This window comes from Anabas testudineus, chromosome 4, assembly GCF_900324465.2.
Source record: "Anabas testudineus chromosome 4, fAnaTes1.2, whole genome shotgun sequence".
NCBI classification, from domain to species: domain Eukaryota; kingdom Metazoa; phylum Chordata; class Actinopteri; order Anabantiformes; family Anabantidae; genus Anabas; species Anabas testudineus.
Window position 1 is genome coordinate 14,202,760 of NC_046613.1, and position 22,869 is coordinate 14,225,628.

Consider the following 22,869-nt stretch of genomic DNA (forward strand, 5'->3'; position numbering starts at 1 on the left):
TTGCTGCTGCACAGCTACACCTTCTCACTCGGCTTGTTGCAGGCACACGTTTGACCATGCACGCACGCGCGCGCACACACACACACACACACACGCAAAGACTAAATAAAAGAAAACTTTTTTCACTATTGAAAGCACTACTAAAAACAAATGAAGGCATATTCAGAAGTACAGATTTGGGGAAACCACTTCTGAGATTTTACAAACATCGATAGAGCTGCAACAAATACATTATTTTTTTCTTTTTAAATTCAAGGTGACATCTTAAATCTTAAATATAAACCTAAATATATCCAATTCATCACTTGCCATTTTTGGGATCAATTAAACACCACTTCACCTTGAGCGTAAAGCACCAACAACACTGGTGCAAATGTCAGCCTACCAGCCATTTCACGCTGAAGGCCTTTAGTTTGGTTTACAATTCATACTTAATTTAAATTACAGTCAATGTACAAAAAAAAAAAAAAAAAAAATCTCTGGTACTCAATTCAAATGAGATTCAAATGAAACAGGCCTGTATGTTTGACGGGTCAGCACAGCCAATTTATTCTGCTATAAGAATGTAGCTCTTGTCACATAGAAAAGCAAGAACTGATCCAGATCGCCCACTCTGACAACAGCATTGTCAGCCTAACCAAAACAGGCAGGACAAAAACAAATTTCTTGACACTTAAGAATGCAGTAATTTATTTACGCTCTTGCTGAAGAAATGTTTTTTTGATTCGTTTTCCATCGTCTCCCCTTCCCAAACTTTACCCTCTTCTATACCCCCCCCCCCCCAAAAAAAATCCTGAAACACGGTACTTTTCACAAAACATTTTCCTCCCCGTCTTGATGTGAAAATGTAATTAATTTGTTCTGACCTTGACCCTTCTGTCTTACCAGCTTTTGAGGAACAGTGGGATGCAAAACAATTTAATTAAAAGATAGCCCAAGCCATTCATTTCGCTCTACAAGGCACACTTTTTAAATGTGAACACTAAATCTAGGGAGTAAAATGCAGAATGGCTGCAAAAATACAACAGCAGCGCTAAAATTCATTTGTCTACTATAATTATACATTAATCACAAAGGTTTAAAGCATTAAACAGGCTTACTCCACGAACTCTGTGAGGCATTTAAATACAACAAGACGAAAGAATGAGGAAAGATCCAGATGCAGTGTGGTTGTATTGGAGTTTCCTTGTCTTAGCGAGAGTCTGCAACCATGCAAATTCCAGCATCAGTGGTGTTTTATCGTATTTCCCCACAGAGACACACGTGATAAAGACATCAGTTATCAAACCACCCCTTTTCAACTTGCACCCTGTCTCTCCCTGTCCACTTTACAGCAAATGTCAGCCACAGTGTTACTATATAAACCGTTTTATTGACAAGGCGATTTGGATGTGAGACTTAAGGCGTGAGAGAAACGCACATCTCTCGTCTGGATACTGAAAAGTCATTTTGCTCTCCTTGATACCATGGGAACCCAAACACTTATATCAAAGTTGAAATTGGCAGGTGGGAATAAAGAGGCCATCACTGTGACCCCACGCCCCCTCCATCTCCCATTTTGCAGGAACACCTCTCAGTTTCACTTAGAGTGCAACTGCCATAAAATATGGGCTCCATCATCACCAAGGACGACAGGCCAATATGTTGGACGCCACTCTCACCGGAGAGAGGCATCAGTGCCTCAACGACCCACAACAATACCCTCCGAAAACACTGAATTCTGAAGGGACAGCGTTTTAGGAGCGAGTTGACTCTCTTCAAAGCTCTTATTACACTTTTACATTAAATTTCAGCTCGAGTGTCAGATGAGCTTCCAGCTCTCTCCTGACACAGAGAGACCGTGCACAGAAAAGAATAAGAGGGGGTGTGAGAGAGAGACCGCATACTGTCACAGCAGAAAAAAAAAAGAACCAAAAAAAAAAAAACTAGCAACCACTTCCATTTTGCCAGCACACTGGTACTCTCTACCATCTCCATTAAATGGGTCTGTGCAGGAGAGTTATCCCTCTGGCCATTCTTGGGTGAAGGCGTTCTGCCCAAGCCCTCTGCTTTGACAGGAAAGGAACAGCATGTTATTTTACACTTAATTGCAACTGTCAGCAGTTAACATCAGTTCTGAAAGAACAGTAATGTGACATGACTACAAAATAAACTTGTTTCTCCCTTTTCCTTTGAAGGACATAAGAGACACATTAACATACTGTATGGTAAGCAGTGGAGCCTTGCAAGTGGCTGAGTGTACAGCACCAGCAGTTCCACCTTTAAAAAAAACAGACAAACAAAATATATTGCCTGCGCTGACGAGGGATGGTAGGTGCATAGAGAAGCATGTGTTGTGTAGTTAATGGTATGTCACTGATGGGGAGGAGAGGTCAGACCAAACAACTACGCAGAGAAGCTTACCACCTCACGGTAAACACACTCCCCTGACAACAAAGCCTGGTGTATGTCATCATTTTAGAAAGTATGGAATAAATTCACTGGTGGCCAGAATGCCCGTAGTGGGGCCTGGTAAAAAAAAAAAAAAAAAACTAAACAAACACAAACAAAAAAGAACCTCAGTGAATCCATAAATAAAACCAGCTGGCTGTTTTTTCTCTCTCCTTTCATCAACTACTCTGCCATGCACATGTTGCCATTGAAAATGAGGAATAGCAAAGTAAAAAAGATGAATAAAGGAGTGTGTGGACCCAACGTATTCCCTCCACTACTACATCATTAACTACCAGAACAGCAAACAGAGGATGAACCTCATTTACTTCCACTGGATACTGCAAACAGAACGTACCATGAAGCTGAATCAAAGGTTTGCTGTGTAGTAAATGTGTGTGTGTCACAAAGGAAATTCCAACCGTGCATGAAAGAATTATTCAAGTCCAATATTCTTTTCACTCATTACCCTTACAGTGGGGAAACTGGTGGGTGTTGCAACTCTGCACAGAACAATGGCCTTATTATTTGCCCTGATTACCCATGGCTCCATATTTTACTCCTCTGATGACTACAAATGTCAGAACCACCCATGTCATGTGCTAAGTCATGGTTGAAGTCTTCCTTTGACTGCTTCAGCGTTTTAACAATAACTGCCCATCTGTGGGATTTCACTCATTAGCACATTTGCTTTCACACAGACACGAAGAATGTGACGAGAGATCTCGAAGACTATAATAGAGCGAGTGTGACTTTTGTCTTGTCGAGATGGATGAAACAATATAGCACAAGAAAGTTCGGAGGAGGATTTAGAGTTAGTGGCACCAGAATAAGAACATCAGATAAAACGTTCGTTCTTCCTCAAGCAACTACGTTTTTGCTGCTCTAACTTCTCTCTGAAAACAATCATCACACTGAAGTCTGTCAACACTTTGCAGTGAGTAGCTCACAGTTTAATTTCTAAGCAATGCAACTGCATTTAATGTTTATTATAAGTGAGATGGCTTGGGCTATACATTATATAGAGCTGGCAACTCAGCTCTGCTGTGTCTTAACGTCCTGTCTTCACTTGGTCACAACACGTAACTCAGACTTGCTATAAATGATTCAATTGATTTCCAAAGATGAAGTGCAGCTCCTCTCTGGGTGTTATCTGTGACTTCTGACCCACACTTTCAGCTATTTAGAACTGAGAAACAACTTTATGACAGAGGTCCAATGCTGGATGCCAGATTGGACGGGGGTTTGTCCGCTCCAACTGGAAACAACTAAACAAATGTTTACTAGGGTGTTGAGCGACCACAACAAATATGTTTGTAGTGCACATTTCAACCAGGAGTCAATGGGAAAACCCTAGCAAATTGACCTAACAAACAATGCTGACAACACTGGCATGCTTGTTATGCTGATGTGTTCAGCACTTCTGCCTCTAGAATACAGTATATACAGTATACAGTATTGTTCATAGCTGTACGCCATGACTGTGAAGCCAATGTCGCTTAGCAACACCAACCAGATATGTTTCCAAGCGATGTCTTGGTCACGGTCAGGTACATGGCCTTACCGTTTTATCTACATTTGCAATGAACACCTCCAACATCCTGTAGCATGTCTGTATTTGCAGACTGATTACAGTTGTTTGTTAAATTTAAATATATTTGTCATTTAAATTTCCTACAGCAGCACATACTGTAATTATAAACCTACAAGTGCGTTTTACATTAGAGAGTTTCTATTGATGGACAAATTTGAGCCACATAAAATAAACCAACACCTGCACATGCATTGTCTTTCCTAAGACAAACACAGGTAACATTAAATATCCAACAATAGCAACACATTAAAAAAATGACTTCTGGCAAAGTACAAATCATTCCCTATAGTTTAACCACAACTAGTGGCTTAAATATCTCCAGACTGACACCTTTACTTACACATCTCAAAGTAGGTAGGGATAGGTGATTCCTGTCTTGGTAGTTCTTTTTGTTTCTCCTCCCAGAGGAGGCCATTGACTTCCACAGCAGCAAAGCCTCCTGCTGCACTCGGCTACTGCAGGCCATCTGGCCTCAGTTCAAAGCCTCACAGATAGCAGAGATTCTCTCCCAGAGGAGCTGTACTGCAGGCATGTGGTAATATCACTAAACCTCAGCCTCAGCAGGACCAGCGTTTGGGCAACTCCAAGCCCAGTTAAATAAAGCCTTATCACATAAAATACCTGGACTATTATAGTTGCTTAGTGTCAGCAGAATGAATAATAAATTAGAGAGTGTAAGGGTTTATTACCTTGTTTGGAAATTTATCAGTGGCAAAGGCAATTTGTTTAAACATTACATGCAGAGTTCCACTACTTTATAGTGTATTTCAGATGGATGAAATGAGAATACGCTCCCATATTACAGGTCAATAAACATGGTATTAGTTTCCCTGAGAGAATAAGGAATGCAGCAACACAGGGGTGTGTTGATGGTGGACATGAACTGGCTTGCAGCATGTTCATGAACATATGTTACTTCCCATTGTCTGAGGCAGCTGCACGCTGATAAGGTCTTGGATTGCACTGTAGTTCAAGTGAACCACAAAAGGCTTCCTTCCTTTGCACTAGAACCTCCCACAGCGAAATGAGAAGAGCAGTAGATGGTTGAAATACAAAGAGGAATTCTGGGACAGAACAGACGGGAGAGGTTCACAGTAGGAGAGCCTTCTACTACTTGCGAGTACCAGATGCAGACATGCAGCAACACGTCCAGTGACATGACTTCTTAACATCTGGTCATGTCTACTTGAAATATGAAAGATGGGTAGGACAGGTATGAGATTCTGAAGTTTTCTGTTTATTATTATTATTTTTTTATTATATATGAATGAAATTTCACATTTACTCCCCTGAGCCTGATTCTATTTGTACAGCCTCCTTTAGTCTCGACTTGAAAGTGATGTACTGCACATATGTGAGAAACGTGACTTGAATCTGCTTCTTTACAAAAACAGTGTGGGAAATGAACTTGGGGGTGGAAAAATGCATTTCCCATGCAGTTGCTGTAAATATATATATATATATATATATATTCAGAGACAAGTGTGAGTCTAACTTCCCCCTACACCGCTCATTCTACTCATTACTATAAAAGAAAACACCTCCTATGATTGTGTATGGAATTTGTAAGGCTCCCTCTTTCTGACAGTTGAGCTCTATCTTAAAAGACAGACACGGTGAGAGATGATGAAGACGATTTGTAATGGCAGAGTCAGTCATCCATGTATATCCAAAGCCTAAATGACAGATATTATATTAAAGCAAGAAAGAAACCCAGCATCCACATCAAATCACATATCAGAGACTCTCTTTAAACTAAAATCTACCAGTTCTTTTTCCATCAATGTTTTAAAGCCTCTATAGTATCAAGCATACTGTGTTGTATGGAAGAAATAAAATTATGATAATCACCCAGCATTGAATCTTTAACTCTTCTTCACCTTTAAGTGTGTTTGTGTGTAGCTGTGTCTATTGCTTATCTATTAAAAGCACCATGTGGAGTTTCGCAGCACTTGTAAGGTATGAAGTAATGTTTTTGAGTAAGAGTCTTCTTGCTGTTCCACTGATTGACAGTTGATAGTGGGGTGCGCACACAGATGCACAAACAGTATGTACTGTACAAGATATATATATACACACTTGTGGTGTGTGGTACAGGCTTAAAACTAAAAACTGAAACAACAAAGGTTGATCATCATCTATGTGAAGTCGACATCACGCTGTGTTAAATTTCTATTTAAGCATGGCGTGTCATCAGCTTAGGGATTCATAACTTTTGAACTCATGCCAAATTTCTGCACTTGAAATAATTTACAATACACACATAGTGGAGGAAGTGGAGTCATATGCACTTATGTTAATAGTTTGTCCACATACAGTTGCTTGGTTTTAATTTTGAATGATTTATGCTACTTTTATGCCAAACAAAACAAAATATACACAGATAACCCATGATACCCACTGTAGTGGGGACAGTATGAGGGAACACCACCCGGTATAAAACATGGTGTGACAACACTGGTGGTCTTCGTATGCAAATGCAGACGAATGGTTTGAATATACTTTATAGTAGCATATATTGATGTTTACTATGCCCACAAGCAATATGTGGTTGTGGGCATAGTACACATAGAAAATATGCTCTTGGGATGTATGGAATTCAATTTCTGGGTTAAAGGGTCAATCTTGCAGCCAATGGTTAAGACTATGCATCTGAAAGAAAATTGCAAAATGTGTATAGATGCAGCAAATGTAAAGGGTGAAACTTTAGAGACCTACTTTTCTCTAAATGTTTCCTTTAAACAAAGTGGGAGGAGTTCTACAAAAGTAAGCTAGAAGGACATGTCTGAGCAACTCATACGCAGGTATATTATGTATGTACTGAATAACTTTATGACCCACAGCTTGCTTACTAAAAAGACATGTCTTTAGGGAAATACTATGGGATAAAGAAATTAATCTTGTATGGCAAGATGAAAACTACAGCAAGACAAATTACCATTGCCCTGACGTCTCTCAGCAAAAGTTAAACCATTATGTTACTGTAATGAACTGTAAAAAATAAATAAAATAAAATAAACTCATGGCTACAGTAAAGTGTCTGCCCTCTAGCTACTTACAAATACAACAGTCTCCCTAAGAGGCATCGTTAAGGAAAAGTCAGTCAATATAATCCTTTTTAAAAAAAACAGTTTGTGGAGCAGCCTCTTCTACTGTTGAATCAGTGCATGTGAATAATAACTACGTCTGAACCAGTGAACCAATTTCCATGTGTTTAGCCCTGATGGACGTTGCAGAAGTAATTTAGAAGGTGTATTTAGCTGTTGTTATTGGAGAAGATAATGTTATTCTAGCCTGAGTATGTGGAACAATCATGTGGTGAACATAATGCTGCTTAGATATACAAAGTATCTTGTGCTGTTTTTACACTGAAACAACACCATTAAAATCCAACAAGAGGAAATGCATTAAAAAAAAGTGCCTTGTGGAGAACTTTCTGGTTCCCACACATGCTCAATTTGCACAAATGGGGCATAAACTAAGCTTTTGAAAAGAGGAAATAGTTGCTCAGACAAACAGAAGAAAAACACTAAAGAGCAGTAGTAACAACCAACAAGTATGTACTTTGGTCCTTGGACCGTAAATGTATTGGAGTAGGGACTGTGGTAGCAGGCTCACCATGGCTGATTACATAGCGTAATGGTCTTGGCTTCACCTCATGTTTTACAAGCCCAAATGGTCCCAGTAGTCTGATAAATCATCGGCATATCGAGTCTGATTGCTCCAATGAACTGTTGCCATTCCCAGGTTTCTAACTAGGGGAGCAGATGATATAGCAGGCCAATATAAATAACCCACTACTCTGTACAGGTCACATTAAAGAAATTCTTTACCTTTTTTTTTTTTTTTTTTCCCCCGGGGAAACTTGTGAAACACTTCACAGCTTGAAATTTGGTATTTTCCTGGAGATAAAAAAGAAAGATACAAAACAGACGAATAAAAGCTGCAATGTCTTAGCTCTGAATCTTTAATAAAGCACAAGACGTTGCCAAGAAAACATCCGATGCTCTACAGGTGGCCTGTGTTGGGGAATGAAGCTGTGAAAAGGTTACCGCTGACAGCTCGACAGACCGCGCGTTATGTGAACAGTCCTCCTGTCTGAGCGCGTCCTCTCATGCTAAATGCTATCAGGAAATGTAAACATTACGTGCTGCAGATATTGCAGTTTATTATTAGCCACTTTTAAATGGATGGTGTGAACCAGACTTTGACCACGGTCTGCTTAGAGTATTTAACATCAGCTGCTGCATTTCTTCTAGCCTCAGTTTGATTGAGGTTACTTCTAATTCTTCATAAAAACGGTCTCACACTCAAGGTACTAATTCCCTCTTTCCAGGAACACCGTACTTTTTTACTTATTATATCCTAAAGGGAGTACATAGGGGAAGCAGGCTGAGTCAAAAAATCTGACATGCCTTCAGTTCAGATGCCAAATCTTTAATATATTTTATTATCTAAAATACTACAATATTGCACAGGAAACTGTACTATACTTTACTTATCTTAAATAAAACCCTCCCTTAATATATTCACTTCAACTGCCAAAGAAATGTATTCATAAGAGTACAATTCTTTTACCTGTAACATTCAGATTTTTTTTTATATTTCAAAGCCAAATGCCTACTTTTAGCTATTATATTATAAAGCACTATTACTAAAAAGAATCCTCCTTAAACAAATGACCATTCTGAAGGCAAACATTAAGGAAATAAAGGAAAGAAAGGAATTCATGCAAATACAACCTACAGATATTATAACACCCAAAACCTACAAAAGCATAAATACTGATGATGTCTACATAACAAAACATGTTGTCTTGTGAGTGACCTACCCCAAGTCTTCCAAGAGAACACCTGATTTTATCGAAGGGATTTAAATCAATTTTAAATTAGGAAGGAACCATCATCAGTGGTTTTCTTAAAGGGCTCTTAGGGGCACTTAAAACCCTACAAATGTCACTTTCCACACGCAGCATTGTCAGTGAAGTCTTATTTTCAGTGATGTATTGAGTGGGCATCAATTTAAAGTTAAATTTAAATATGTCATAACAATGACTTTAACAGTGTATGTGATGAAAAATTATAAAAGGCCATTGGAGAGTCCCACTGTAGGTATTTTCACATGCACTAGATATGTTTTGATATGGATTAGCAGTCATGAGGAACCGTTAGAGGTTACTAGTGAACTCCTTTGCTGGCTGACTTCAAAGTGTTTTGGCAAGTACAGCAAAGGGATTTAAAGACAACTATGATTCTGCACCAAGCTCCAATAGTGTAAATGGAAAGCCCCCCAGCAGAAAACAGTATGAAATTTTAAACTCCATCAATATATATTTTATAGCAATGTGGACTAACTGTGGATTGACACGCAATGGTGAATGTCAGTCTTGCATTAAATACACGGATTTAGCTTATGTTGCCAACACATTTTCTTCTTATCCAAACCAGATAAAGTATTTATGAAAACATTTCAAAGACCTTAGCAATGAGAGACTAAAGAATGGAAAATAACTGAAAGACTGTGTGTAAAACACAGACACAAGAAAGGCAAAACTACAAAATTATGAAATATGCCAGTGAAAACAAGTGTGTTTTAAGGAACAATCATTTTGGCCATGAGAAATCACACTGGTGGAGGAAGCACAGAAACATAAATTTGCAGAATGGCCGAAGGCAAAGAAAGCAGAAAATGTGCAGTCTAATTCTGAGCTTAAATCTCAGAGAATCAAGACCAATTTTAATGATATGTAATTAAGGCCTAAACAAATTTTCCCCAACGGATACGATTAATGGGGAACTTATTACAGGCTATGGCACCCAAGGGGGTAATACATTCATACTAATCTCATGGCTGTCAGCCTAGGGCCTTCATTGCTATTGAAATGCTTTCATATTAAGGGCAAGAGGAGACAGGAGGTAGAGAGTCCGGGGAGTTAAAATTAGAGGTACGATAAATTAGGTGCACTGTTGCTTATAAAGTCAGAACAAATGACAGCCAGGAACACGCAATTGCTGCATTTTAATTATACTGTATACAGTATACACCAAGTAGTTAGAGGGAAAAACTGTGTTTGACACTGAGCCATGAGAGGTTAAGTATGTTTGTGGAGGGTCATTTTTACTGCATATTGATTTAAAACAAAAGCAGCCACAGATCAAGGCATAATGGTAAGAGAGAAAAAAAAAAAAGCAGCACATATTACAGGAAACAGTGCAACATCTTGCTTCTGTCTGTCTGACTGTGCATGTGGAAATGGGAGTACAGGGCAAGATCATAGAAACCGGAGGACAGACACCATCACAACATCAACCGAGGCTAGGCCGTTTAGAAGACTTACATTCCATATAATGATTATGTATCACCGGTGTATGACAAATCACCACTTTTGGCATTGTGGTTGCATTAATTGCTTGCACACAACCAGCTCCATTACCCCATCTGGGCGGAGTTAAAAGCGTGCAAATAAAAAGTGCCTCTCAAATCTTTCAGTCTGCAGACAAACTGGAGACAGTGGCATTGACAAAAAAGTTAATGTCAGAAGTGGACCAGTGATTGATGACTCCTTACCTGAAAGCACCAAGTGTGTCTGTATAGTAACACAGAGCAACACAGGCTTCACATAAAGAACAGACAACACAGATCATTTTCGGGAACCGAGGCTAAATTGTAGTACACAGCATCATTATCTGCACATTCAAATGATTTTTATTCCCCAACAGCGCAATCATCTGGTCAGACAAGTTGAAAATGTTTTTACTTCCAGTTTGTTCTATTAGAATATAGAAGTTTCTAGCTACTAACTCTGTAAAATGTATAAAATGGTAAAACATTTCAGACTAGTAGTCTTTAAGTGAGGGAAGTCTCAAATCAAAAGTGAATGAATTGGGATTGGCTCTCGATCATCTAGCATTAAGTCATTAAAGTATTCACTGACTGTGGGCAGTGATTGGCAAAAATATATTTTCTTTAAAGTACATTTTTTAAAAATAGAGTGCTCTTTTGAAAGTGAAAGGGGAGACAATAATGCTAATAATAAATGACAAATCACTGGTGCCATGCCATTGACTGGATGCTTATTTAACAGCAGTTGAATTCACTCTTTTCTTACTTCAAACCTCCCAGAAGAGTTTTTTGGCTCTTTGAGTGTTTTTACACTCACAGAGCCAGTCATCATATAACCCTAAGTGGTATATGATGACTAATTCAACGGTATAAGATGAGAACAAGATGTTTAAACATCGCTAAGTGCTTCCTTAATATGTTGCTCTGTGCTATAACCTTTGCCTCTCATTATGAAATTGACCACTATTAATCATTAACACCAAAAAGACAAAAATCCCAAATTTAACTTAATGCCCAGTTGTTCCAAATAGTGTAATGTAGAAAAAGGGTTCGTACCTGAAGAATATCTCTTCCACGGTATACTCCCCTTGCTGTAGTTATTGGTAACTTAATACTAGAGTTCAACAGAGCAGTTACCTGACTAATTACGGAGCTTACAGTGCTGAATATAACCTACCCAATTAACCTTGTGGAGATCTCCATAAATGTTTCCTTCTGCTCAATGAGCTTTTCCACAATCCTTCCATACATCCTGTTGTTGTTTGCATTATTGTCAGAAATGCTCCATTTCCAACACTGAGAAATGCTGCTCGCATTATTAACAAACAAATTGCCCTATGGTTCCGTATGAAAGCTGGAGAGTAGATGCATATGGTTTAGTTGTCCTCCTAAACGTCAAGCTAATGGGCTAAATTGCTTTCAGATTGAATGACCAGCATTACGATTAGGAAGTGAAAAGAAACTGGATAGATGAGATGATGGTGGGGATGCGTGTTTGAATTTATCATAGGCACAATTACCCATTACACAGGTAAAAACTCCATTTGTTTACAAGAAACAGATAACGGCAACACACAGCACCCCATCCCTATTTTATCTGAGAAAGCTGATCCTGGGCTCAGCAAGAGGGAATGCTGGCCAAGATTTTAAATAATGGTATAGGCGCGCACGCGCACACACACACGTACACACAACAAAGGAATCAAAGTGTCTGTTGAGGGCGTCATGTATACGTAATTCAGTGTGTATGTAATCCTCTGAGAATTGCCTGTGGAGGTGGAACAACATCGGATGCAGACTGGGATAATACTGTATATCCTCACTTCCTGACTTGCCTTATTGCTGAAGATATAGTAAGATGAAAGTTGCAAATGTTGGAGTGGATAGTGGTATTTGAATTCTCAGAAATGTGGAGAACAGATAGGGAGGCTGGATTTTGCTTCCTCAGACATGACTTTTTTTGTGGTAGGGGGAACCTCCTGGAGCTTGACAAGGGGATCAACACCAAGGCGTCATCTTCCAAAACAAATCCCGAATACGGCTGTCTAACAGAGTTAGAGATTATTAAAGAGTGTCCGGCAACATATGTTTTCAGTCCAACGATTCCGTAAGCAAAGGCAATTTCAGAACTGCGGAAAAGTCGGCAATGGTATTGAGGACAATCAAGAGGCACCCTTGGTGGTTACACCACAATCCTCAAACAGCTTTGTCTTTGGGTGAAGGGACATGCTGGCTTTTCCATCGCTAATGTGTTTTCCACTGCCTTTTTGACAGACCCAGCATCTGTGTCAAATTATGGCCACAAAAGCAAAGTAGAAGTGGCAGCGGCGTTGTATTTAAGATGGAGGTTTACTTGCCAAAGCACTTTGCATATTCCCATGAAGCCTGTAGAGTGAACCCTGCAGCCGATGCAAGCCCAATCAGAAAACACCTAATAACATTCACTGACAGTAATCAGAAGGATATGTTGCAATCACTGCTACACAGCGAGAGTCCTGCTCACAGGAAACAGCATGGGGTCTAGCTATCACACAGCAAGAATTCCACCCTCCACTGTCAAAATCAATGCTTTTTGACTTACCTATTAATAAACACAGCCAATTAAGTTGCAGAAACTATTTGCCAACACTTTGAATCAACACACAAGTTGCTTTTTAACAATGCACTAACACTGCAATTGTTGTGATACATGTTAACACAGTGATAATCAATTAATATTATTACACAATACATGATCAATATTTAATCATTTTGATAACAATGACAACAGTGTACAATACAAAGCTGCTATCTAAAAAAAATAAAAGTATATATATGTCACCTCTTGTTTTTTTGTTTAATTTTACATTACAATGTTGCCATTTTCTCATGTTTTTGTTTTTTCATGATTTGCTAATTGTGAAACTTCCCTTCTCCACCGTCTCTCCTTTAGTTTCGTAGATAAGACGAACAATCAATTCATGGGAAAGGGGACAAAAAGAGAAAGGTTAAATATTATCTCTTTTCCTTTCTAGCTCCTGGGAATGTTTGTCCCTGAGCTGTAGTTTTTAAACTCAGTCACTTAATATTTCCAAGTGGTGTCCCCAAGGCATAAAGTGGCTATGAACAGACGCCGGCACTGACAAAGGCAGGAGCAAGTTATAAACTGTCCGTCTTTCTATCAGGGAGACAAGCTCATCTGTCTCTCGCCAGATCCTTTCCAAGTGACAGCAGAGAGGAATAACAAGCAGTTAAGTGTTTTCCTCTGCTTGACCCATGACATGCAGTTCCCAGGCTGAGGTGGAGGCAAAGAAGAGGGAAATCGCTTGGCCCGAGCACAAAACATTGTCCTGTCAGCACACAGGTTGTTTGAGAAGTCCCTGCCTTGTCAACACCGAGTTTGGGACCTGATGATGTTGCCTCCATTTTAAAGGAGATAAAGAATGACCGCTCTTTGTCTGGTGATCTCCTGACCCTGATCCGTGTACAAAGATATTGTTGCCTTCTCTGGCATGTAGAATGTTCTTCAGAGATTTAGCATCTCCAGTTCTGGTGGTAGTAAAATATATACTGGGTGGGAGAGAGGGGGTTGCGTGTAATACTGCGATTCTCATATTTATATATGAGAATATATATATCTCATTTTTAAAGATCGTTGTTTCTTATGCATGCACTTTGGCCTGAAAAAGAAAATAAAACTGAAGTGTGTTTGAAATGCGTGACTTACAACTTAGAAGATGATGTAGAGATACTTTGTACTGTGCGTACAGCTGACCCTTTTTCCACTTCCCTGCTGTACATATTCTCTCAGTCATGTCTTTGTAATCTATAAAGCAGCTTTTAATGGCGCTGCAGTTAAAGAGACCCGAGTTAAATTTACAACAGACTTCTGTGCATGAGATGGTTTTGATTACACAGCTGCCATTTTCACTCAGAATTAAAAACCTCAATTAAAGGTAAATGAAGCAAATCAGCGCTGGGTAATGTTTTACCAATGTGTGAAATCTGCAACCAACAAGGATGGTACATCAACAAAGACTGTTATGATTAATTCTCAGAGGATAATTGCTACAGTATGTCTTAGGGCTTTTATCAATTGATGTATTTTGATTTATTTTGAACAGTGTAAATAATACAATTAAAATTTACAAGAAACATGTGGTAATAATAAACATTTGAAATCGGTAAGCTTGATTATTCGGGTTTGTGGCTTTATGCAATGTATTACTTCAGCTGATGTCACAGATACTTCTGTGTGTGCCAAACAAATCATGCCACAGAAATTCGTGACAAATGCTTAGTTTCAAGGTAAATGCTGTAATTATCCACAAACAAACACATGCGTAGAGAGAAAACATAAAAAAGGTGTTTTTACTTTAACTATTTCGCTTTTTCAGTTGGTTGTTATCGAAAGCCAAAGATAACAGAAATTGTCTAGATGTTTTATACCTGGTTTCATCTAGTTTACTTTCACCAGATGGCATTTATTAAAGCCACTGTAAACGTCACTTACACTCTGCCACTTTGCCAGCACGTGTGCCACCACACATGTGCTGGCACAGAGCGTGGTAGGATTGGGGGCCCTTAGAGCTTAAGGGCTTAAATGAGTATGTCATTAAATGAGTATATCTCTGCAACCACAAGGTATATTTGAATACTTTTGAGTAAATAAAGGTGGCACACAGCACAAAGGAAAGGTTTTAAAAACTCACCTAGGGACTAATGCATTGTTTCACAGTGTGTTTGCAAAATGCTTCTCAGGGTCCCTCACTTGGGGTACTTTAGGGCTCAAGAGGTTAAAGTTATTGAAGGCAAAAACTAAACCTCAATTTTGTGTGGGAATAAAACAATCCTTAGAAATCTATACTTTATTGCAGGAATCTTTGCAGTGATTTGGCAAAGCTCCCAAAACAAATCACTACAATCACTTGCATGTTTTTAAATGCAATATGAATATCTGCACATGCATGAGTTCTGTGCATCCACTGGTGATGTCACAGCATGACAATACACGCCACCCGTGTCACATACGGTTATGTCATTAGCGCCTGGAACACACACACACAGGACAAAGCTCACAGACAGGCTGAGTGGCTGCTGTATAATAACCAGGGAGAGAACATGATCAAGTGACCATTTTTTGAGCACTCATGCATGGTGAAGCTGGGAAATAGGAGTAGCGTATCTTGACGCGATGACAAGCATCCACCTCAAATGACACACGTCAGGAGTCACAACTCCACCAGAAAACATAAGGTGCAGGTGTTTTGACACATATTACACAAACAAAAATATTACAGAATTATTCCAGATGGGAACCTTGAATACAAACAGTCTCAGGAAGAGCAGAAATTCAGGATTACAGCTTCTCTACTAGTAACTGGCCTGTGAATTCAGACCACTTTGTCTTGGCCATTGGTATAATTTACTCATTTCAGTGGTTGTTATCATCACTCAGACTTTAACAGTCATTGGAGGCAAAGAGAGGACACAATTTCATATGCTGGACATTTTATCATTAATCTCCAGGAAAAGAGTGAGAGAGGCAAATGATAGTGAAGCGAGAGAAGATAGTGAGAGGCAGAAACAAGGCACAGGATCTTTTTCCATTCCATTCCAGTCCATTTCACAAACATCCACATTTGAAATGTAGGGTGAAGGCAAGAGTACAACATCTATCCACAAAGCATTAGAAATGTACTGTTGATACAAGAGATCATAAAAAGATGGGCAGAGGCTGGCGAGAAGCCATTGTCAGCAAGAGTAGAATTTATGCTCAGTGCAGTTCCATTGTTCAGTGTGCACAAGAGGTGAGGTGAGGGTAATGATATGTGTACGTGATTGTTACACTGGTGCAACTGTGTGAAGGATGGGGTGTTTCGTACATTGGCGTAATGTGGTACATTTCTGTCAGGCATCCGGAGAACACACTATCACCTGCTGTCATTGCTTCTTTCTGCTGCCACTCTCCTTTTGCACGGGGAAGTTTTGATGCATTTTTAATTCCACTGGTTACCATGGAAATGCAGAGGCGGGGGTTTGTCAGCTGCATTGTGAAAGGCAGGTGCATGGCAGGGACCCAAGGTGACAGTAGTTGAAACATGTTCGATGTTGAAACGCGTTCAAATGTTTCACCAACTGCCAGGGCCCGGAAGCAAGGTCATATCATTTCTATTCTTATTTTCAAGGAGGGAATATTTCTTCCAACAAACAAACAAAACTAAACATTAAATGTGCCAACTGCAAAGCTAGGCACTAACATACTTTTGGATCAGCGTGCAGTAAAATGATGTTTATGATGAAAACGGAAATGGGTGAAAAGCAGATGATGCTTTTGTCAGTTGCTGTGCCAAATTTAGGAAAGGAAAGGAAAATCTGGACTTAAACTTTAAGTCAATAAATAAAAAAAATCTGCTGTAAACATTTGCATTACATGCTCTAACATTTGCCAAATCTGTACATACGATGTACTTTGCTCTATTGAATCATCAAGTTCACACCCTTGAGTGTTGGGCACAATGAATCATCTCAATATATTTTGTCCAGTGAGATAAATGACCAGGTTCAAAGGTTATTGATTGTTAGGCAGGTATGTCAGGATAAAACTGCAAGGGTAGTGGAACATAACTAATACTCAGCAACTGAAGGACAAGAAGAAGGGTACAAAGTGATCTTGGCTTTAACTGCGCATGGTTATGAAGATATGTCTCCACAAGAAGTGCATGCTGTCTGGGGAAAGTAAAAAAAAAAAAAAAAAAAGATAGATATTTCTTTGGGTTCTCCATGAACGCCTAAGCTACAACACTGTTTCTGACGAGCAGGCAGTCCTGAATGTCAGTGCTAAATTTACAGTCTTCCCATTTCCTTTTCAGGTTTTATTTTCGAAACCTGCTCCAGAATTATTGTCACTGGTGTCAGCTGAGTGTTTGTTTTGGTGACGCGCCAACAGCATTCAAAAGTGTGTCAGAAAAATGGGAAAAGCATCACCAAGGAGGACAAAGCATAACTCCACTAAGCCTCAAGGGTCCCTCAGGCCATATTTTAAGGAGGCTAGAGGGTGAATATGTTGCTGTGTATACACCACTTGCATCTCCTATGTGTTCCACTGGTTGGAAATGGCTGACTAGATGCTAATAAGCTTGCTCTGTCATGCTTAGACTGTCAGACCTGGTGCAACTGCATGTTAAGATAAAGAGCCTACATTTGGTAATGCCAAATCCCAAAGGTCCTAGATCCCACTTGAGTTTTAGCATATGAATGAGCATAAGTAATGCAAATATATTTCCAGAAAACTTTGCCAGTTCTTCTTTCCTCTGCTCAGGGTATGAGAGAAACTTCTAAACATAAATCCATCTACTATCCAAGCTGGTGTTTCTGCCTGGAGATAGCTTTTGTTCATGGCTGGCTGGCCTTACATTTTGTGGTTGGTGATTGGCAGTGTCCAGCGGGCCAGTTCCTTGAAGACTCCCCCTTGACTGTCTAGAGGTCCTCTGCTATTGATTTCCTGCTTGCGCTCGCTGCTTGACCTGCCAATCAATGGTCAGAACAGTGGGATGTCATTGGGAGCAAGTTGACGACGTGTGATGCTTGGCAGACATGTAACTGATGGCACTGAACGAACAAAACATATTAGGGAGAGAGCGAGAGAGAAAGACAGGCGGCAGACAAAGGGAGTACACACTAAACCCTTGTCTTTGGAGTTGGGCACAGAAAAAGTAAAGTTAATCTTGAATTAAAAAGCAATGAGGTGCGTATACATTTGGAGTGGGGAGGTGGTGGTGGGGGCGTCTCTGAAATCCAATCACTTTAGAGAGAATCTCCTCACGCCAGGCAATGATTCAGCTGTTATTTTCTTCTTCTGTAAAGTGCAAGCAAGTGTGACTTACTGTACTCGTTCGATCCGAGTAACAAGTGATTAGCTGTGAACAATAAATCTTCAGAGAAATTCATTTCAACTGCGAACAGTGAAATGAAAACTATTGAGACACATCACACCCCCAGAGTTGTGCTGCATGATTTTGGAGATGGAGTCGAAGAGAGGTCCAGAATAAAATAAATAACATTTTCTTCTGAAGGACCACAGTGTGTGGAACTACTCTTTCTAATTCAGTGATTTTGTGGCAGTGCCACTCAGAGTGTTCTTTGTGTGACAGCTGACTTCATGAGACTGTGGCAAGTAAATTCCGGGGGCAGTGATTAAAATACTTGAATTGTCACATGAATTCCTTCACACTCAACCAAAACTTTTTCTTTTGCAATTTATTTTTTCCTTTTTATTGGCAATCAGGAAAGTGTGGCAGCCGGAGTTGGTTTTAAGCCTTTGATTTAAGTGTAATTTGATCCTATGACTGTTCAAAGAGGACCTGACTTTTTCTATATTTTTCTAGATTTAGCAAAGCAGAACTAGTGAGCAAGGATGGATGTCAGAGTTCATTAAGAATTTTAATGATTTGTGACAAACACTCGCATTAATTAGCAGCATTTTTACAAAATTAACTTACAGTTAAAAAAGATACAGTGCAAAATACAAATCCTCTCTAAATCTCAGATATCTAAAGTGTTTTTAATCCCAGTGAATATGAAAAGTGATATAGACATAAAACTAAATATATCCAATTATATATGTTTTCTCCTTGTTTCAAATAACACTCTAGGAACACTGTTCCCACTGGGTTTAAAGTAGTTTAAGCAGAACATTAAGGATCTTTAATGTATTTACTTGCACATTTTGGATTTGTAATGGATATTTAACAGTGCATTTTTTAAAACAGTTATGAACATTATGAGTTATATAATTTCGAGCTATATCATTTCATAGTTGTAATTACATTGCAGAGGGAACACGGTATGTTGTGCCTACTGGACAGCTCATGTTTCTATTGCTGACACGATTTTTGAACAATTCAGTATAATTTAAACTGTAACTGTTGTTGCTAATTACCTTCTCACATAGTTAACGGAGTTAAGCAAGAAAACATAATCAATTTTTCATCAGCTTGTTGTTGTAATGGTTGCTTCTCCCCATTAATGTGTCCTGCTGTAGTCCTTAAGGACCAGTCAGCATGAAATATATATCTCCATAAATACTTTAATGTTGTGCTGATGTCTGCTTCGCTCCCTGCTGTTCTAGAAATATCACCCTTTAAGTTTGTCAAACAAGGGTTTTAATCTCCACTAAATATGCGTTTAATAACAAACATATAGCAAACATTTAACATCCAAATATAGCAGCGTTTTCATTTTTTTACCATTTAGATTTTTTTTTCCAGTCAAATAAGCACAGAAAACTTGTGACACTCCATTCCTCAATGAGCAATTTAAAACTTCTTTTTTTCCAATAACTTTGCAAGGATGGCCAAGGCGGACGTTTAGCTGATACAATGCTATTTTGTTGTCAAGGGTACTGGCGTCAGCAAAATCAAAACGTGCCGGCGGTAGACCTAGCATCAAGTTGTCTGCAAAGGAAACACTTTACCCACAGCTTCTCTGACAGTTATGAGAAACCGCCATTAGTGCATTATGCATAATTGTACATGCACTACTATCAAGTGTCAGTGAAAGACAACGGGCAGAGGAGCTCTCTGTCGACTATGGCACATTTGTTATTGTGAACCATCAGCATTTCTCTATGTAAATGGAGTTGCTACAAAGGGCCATTTTCCAATCTGCTGCCATGAAATCACTCTACCAACCCCTGGTAATGACCAACCTTGGAAGCGGATTTCCACTCAATTTATTTTCATGAAAGACAACAGTAGGTGAAATACACATCGCTGTGCTCGACAAAAGATTGTTATATAAAAAAATCCAGATTTTTAATATTTTTAATAAGCGTGAATGTGCGAAGCGCCTGTCTTGGTAATGATGGATTGCTTAAAATATTAAAGTAAATACATTCTTTTTTTGCAGTGCTCATTACTTTTAGGAACACACACATTTTATATAAATATATATATTCTATCAGTTGGCATTTGTTAAACTAAATGAGACTATTTAAAAACTTTCCAGTGTAACACGTCTCTGTCGTGCCATATATGTGCACATACATAGATGGGCACACGTGGATTATTTCTCACCCGTGCACACACACAGAGCAGTAGCAGAGTGGATGGATGACTCATCTTCAGGGTATCAAGGTCATCTTCAGGGGAAAAAATATAATCTCACAGGAATGTACTCTCTCTCCACATCTCACAGTCCTTTTGATCATGCCCCCCCCCCTCTTGGATGCTTTGATCAACTGCTTATCATCTGTGATTGTCCATGATGTGCACTTGACAGTCCAGTGTGTGATTAGACAAGGATAGAGAGGCATCGCAGAACATCGAGCTGGAGGGCTGCGGGGCACCCTTCCCATCAAGACGTGCTCCAGTGTAATTAGACATTAGCACCCAGCAGGAAGCCTGCTAACATGAGCTGAACCCCGATTAGAATGATTATCAGAGATAATTCACTTTAATAAGTACATAACAGACCACCGGACTCACACAAGTAGAGATAAAACTGGATGCTTTTGTAATTACTGCTTAATTGGTGCATGCAGGGCAGCTGATTTTAGTGCTGGATTTCAAAAGACTGAAACAACCTTTGCATTTCATCAAAATAATTAGAACCCTTCATTAAAATCTTTTACAGTCTAGCACTAAATATAATCAGGATAATTATTGAGAAATGCATTTATTTACTTTTTTTTTTTTTTACTTGTACATTTTAACGTATTTTAATTGTTAGAATAATATAAGAGAACATTTTATATTGCTAATGCTACACAGTGTTCTACAATACTCCTGCCATAAAGGATATTTTTAATAAAGCTACACAAAGAGAGGTTGTCTCACCAAATGGCCACCTCAGAGATAGTGCTCTTTAATATCAGAGACAGCTAAGCGTAGCTTGAAGCTACAGACATTGACAAGCCAGGACTGTAGGGACCCGAGGAGATAAGCGTGGCACACAGACAAATACAACACTTGACTTTTCCTGCTCGTCAGCTACAGTTGCACAGGGATTACAAAGTCAATGGCTGTTCTTCTATTTGAATACAATATCTATTTAGAAGTAAGAAAAAGAAAAACATTGCACTCCCACTAGAGTGGGATCAATCATCGACTAATTTTACTGGACTGCTCATGTGAGACGCAGCTGGGAGTCCAGGCTCCCCAGACAGGCCTTAGTGCACTGGGCTGCTGCTCTGAAAAGCTGCATTAGGGTTTGCAGGCATGATTAAACTGTTTGTGCTTTACAACACATGCTTACACATACACGCACACACAAACACACACACAGAGGAAAAAGTAAAATATGAATGCTGCTAAAATATAACTGAACAAATAATAGGTTTGTGGTTATCTTACAAACCTTCGCAAATAGCATGAAACCATTCAAACTTTTCAAAGGAACCAATAATTATTTATGAGATTGCATTTGCTATTCTCAGGATTGTGCGTAACATGGGATAAAAAGTTCAAAACAAAAATATGAGAGACATAACAGAAAAATTCATCCACTACTAGTTCCCCCCCCCCCCCCCTCCTTCTCACAATCTGCCTCTCTTCCCAGTAGCAGCATCTGATAGAGCCTATAAGAACACCTCACAATGGTTTCTCTCTGGGGGGGCTGATAATAGCTGCTGCCAACTTTCTTTTTGTTGCTTGCTTCTACATGTTGGTTCACAATGTCACTCAGCTATTCTAATATTTGTGTCTTTCCTTGAGGCCAGCACTTTCTCAACTCATGATTATTTTACTTCTATGCTGTACTCTGTGTCACAGCTCTAATTTAACATTTTGAGCAAGTGAAGATTTCCACAGATGTAAAAAGAAAAAAAAAATCAATTGGAGCCAGTTACCAACAGGCAACCTGTGTGTGTATGTGTGTGGGTTTATTTTATTGTGACCATGATAAAACGAGAACTAAACTTGTCCATTCGACGTCTGACTCCACAAGGTGTTTGAGTCGCTTGTCTTGCTTCATGTTACAGTAAAATAAAATCTTTCCAGTCAATTATACCAGCAGCTGTGAACACCTTGACACTTCGAGAGACCCACAGAGTGCCTCAGATGCTGACACGTATTCCTTGCTACCACACACACACACCTTAAAACCTTGAAATTTGCAATTCAGGTGCACTGGTTGAAGCGGAATCATATGCAAAAACCATGCAGGTCCCAGAGTTCTGTCATTCCTGGTGCTAATGATTCTGTGCTGTAGCTCCATACATCCCACTGATGAAAAGGAGTAAATTTGAGAAGTATACTTTACATATACAGTACACAATACTACATGAACACTTTCTTTAATTCTTAGGATGTGAACTAACTTGCATACTCACTTAAACCCTAAAACAAAAGATTAAGATCTAGCCTAGATTTTATTTTCTCTCATCATTTTATGGAATTTAAATAAAAGAAATTACATCCAAAATGAAACTCTATTCTTTATTGACACCCTATTTATATATTTTCAAAACTATTACTACTGTATAAATCTTGTAAAAGCAGAAGACTTATAGATTTATAGAAATT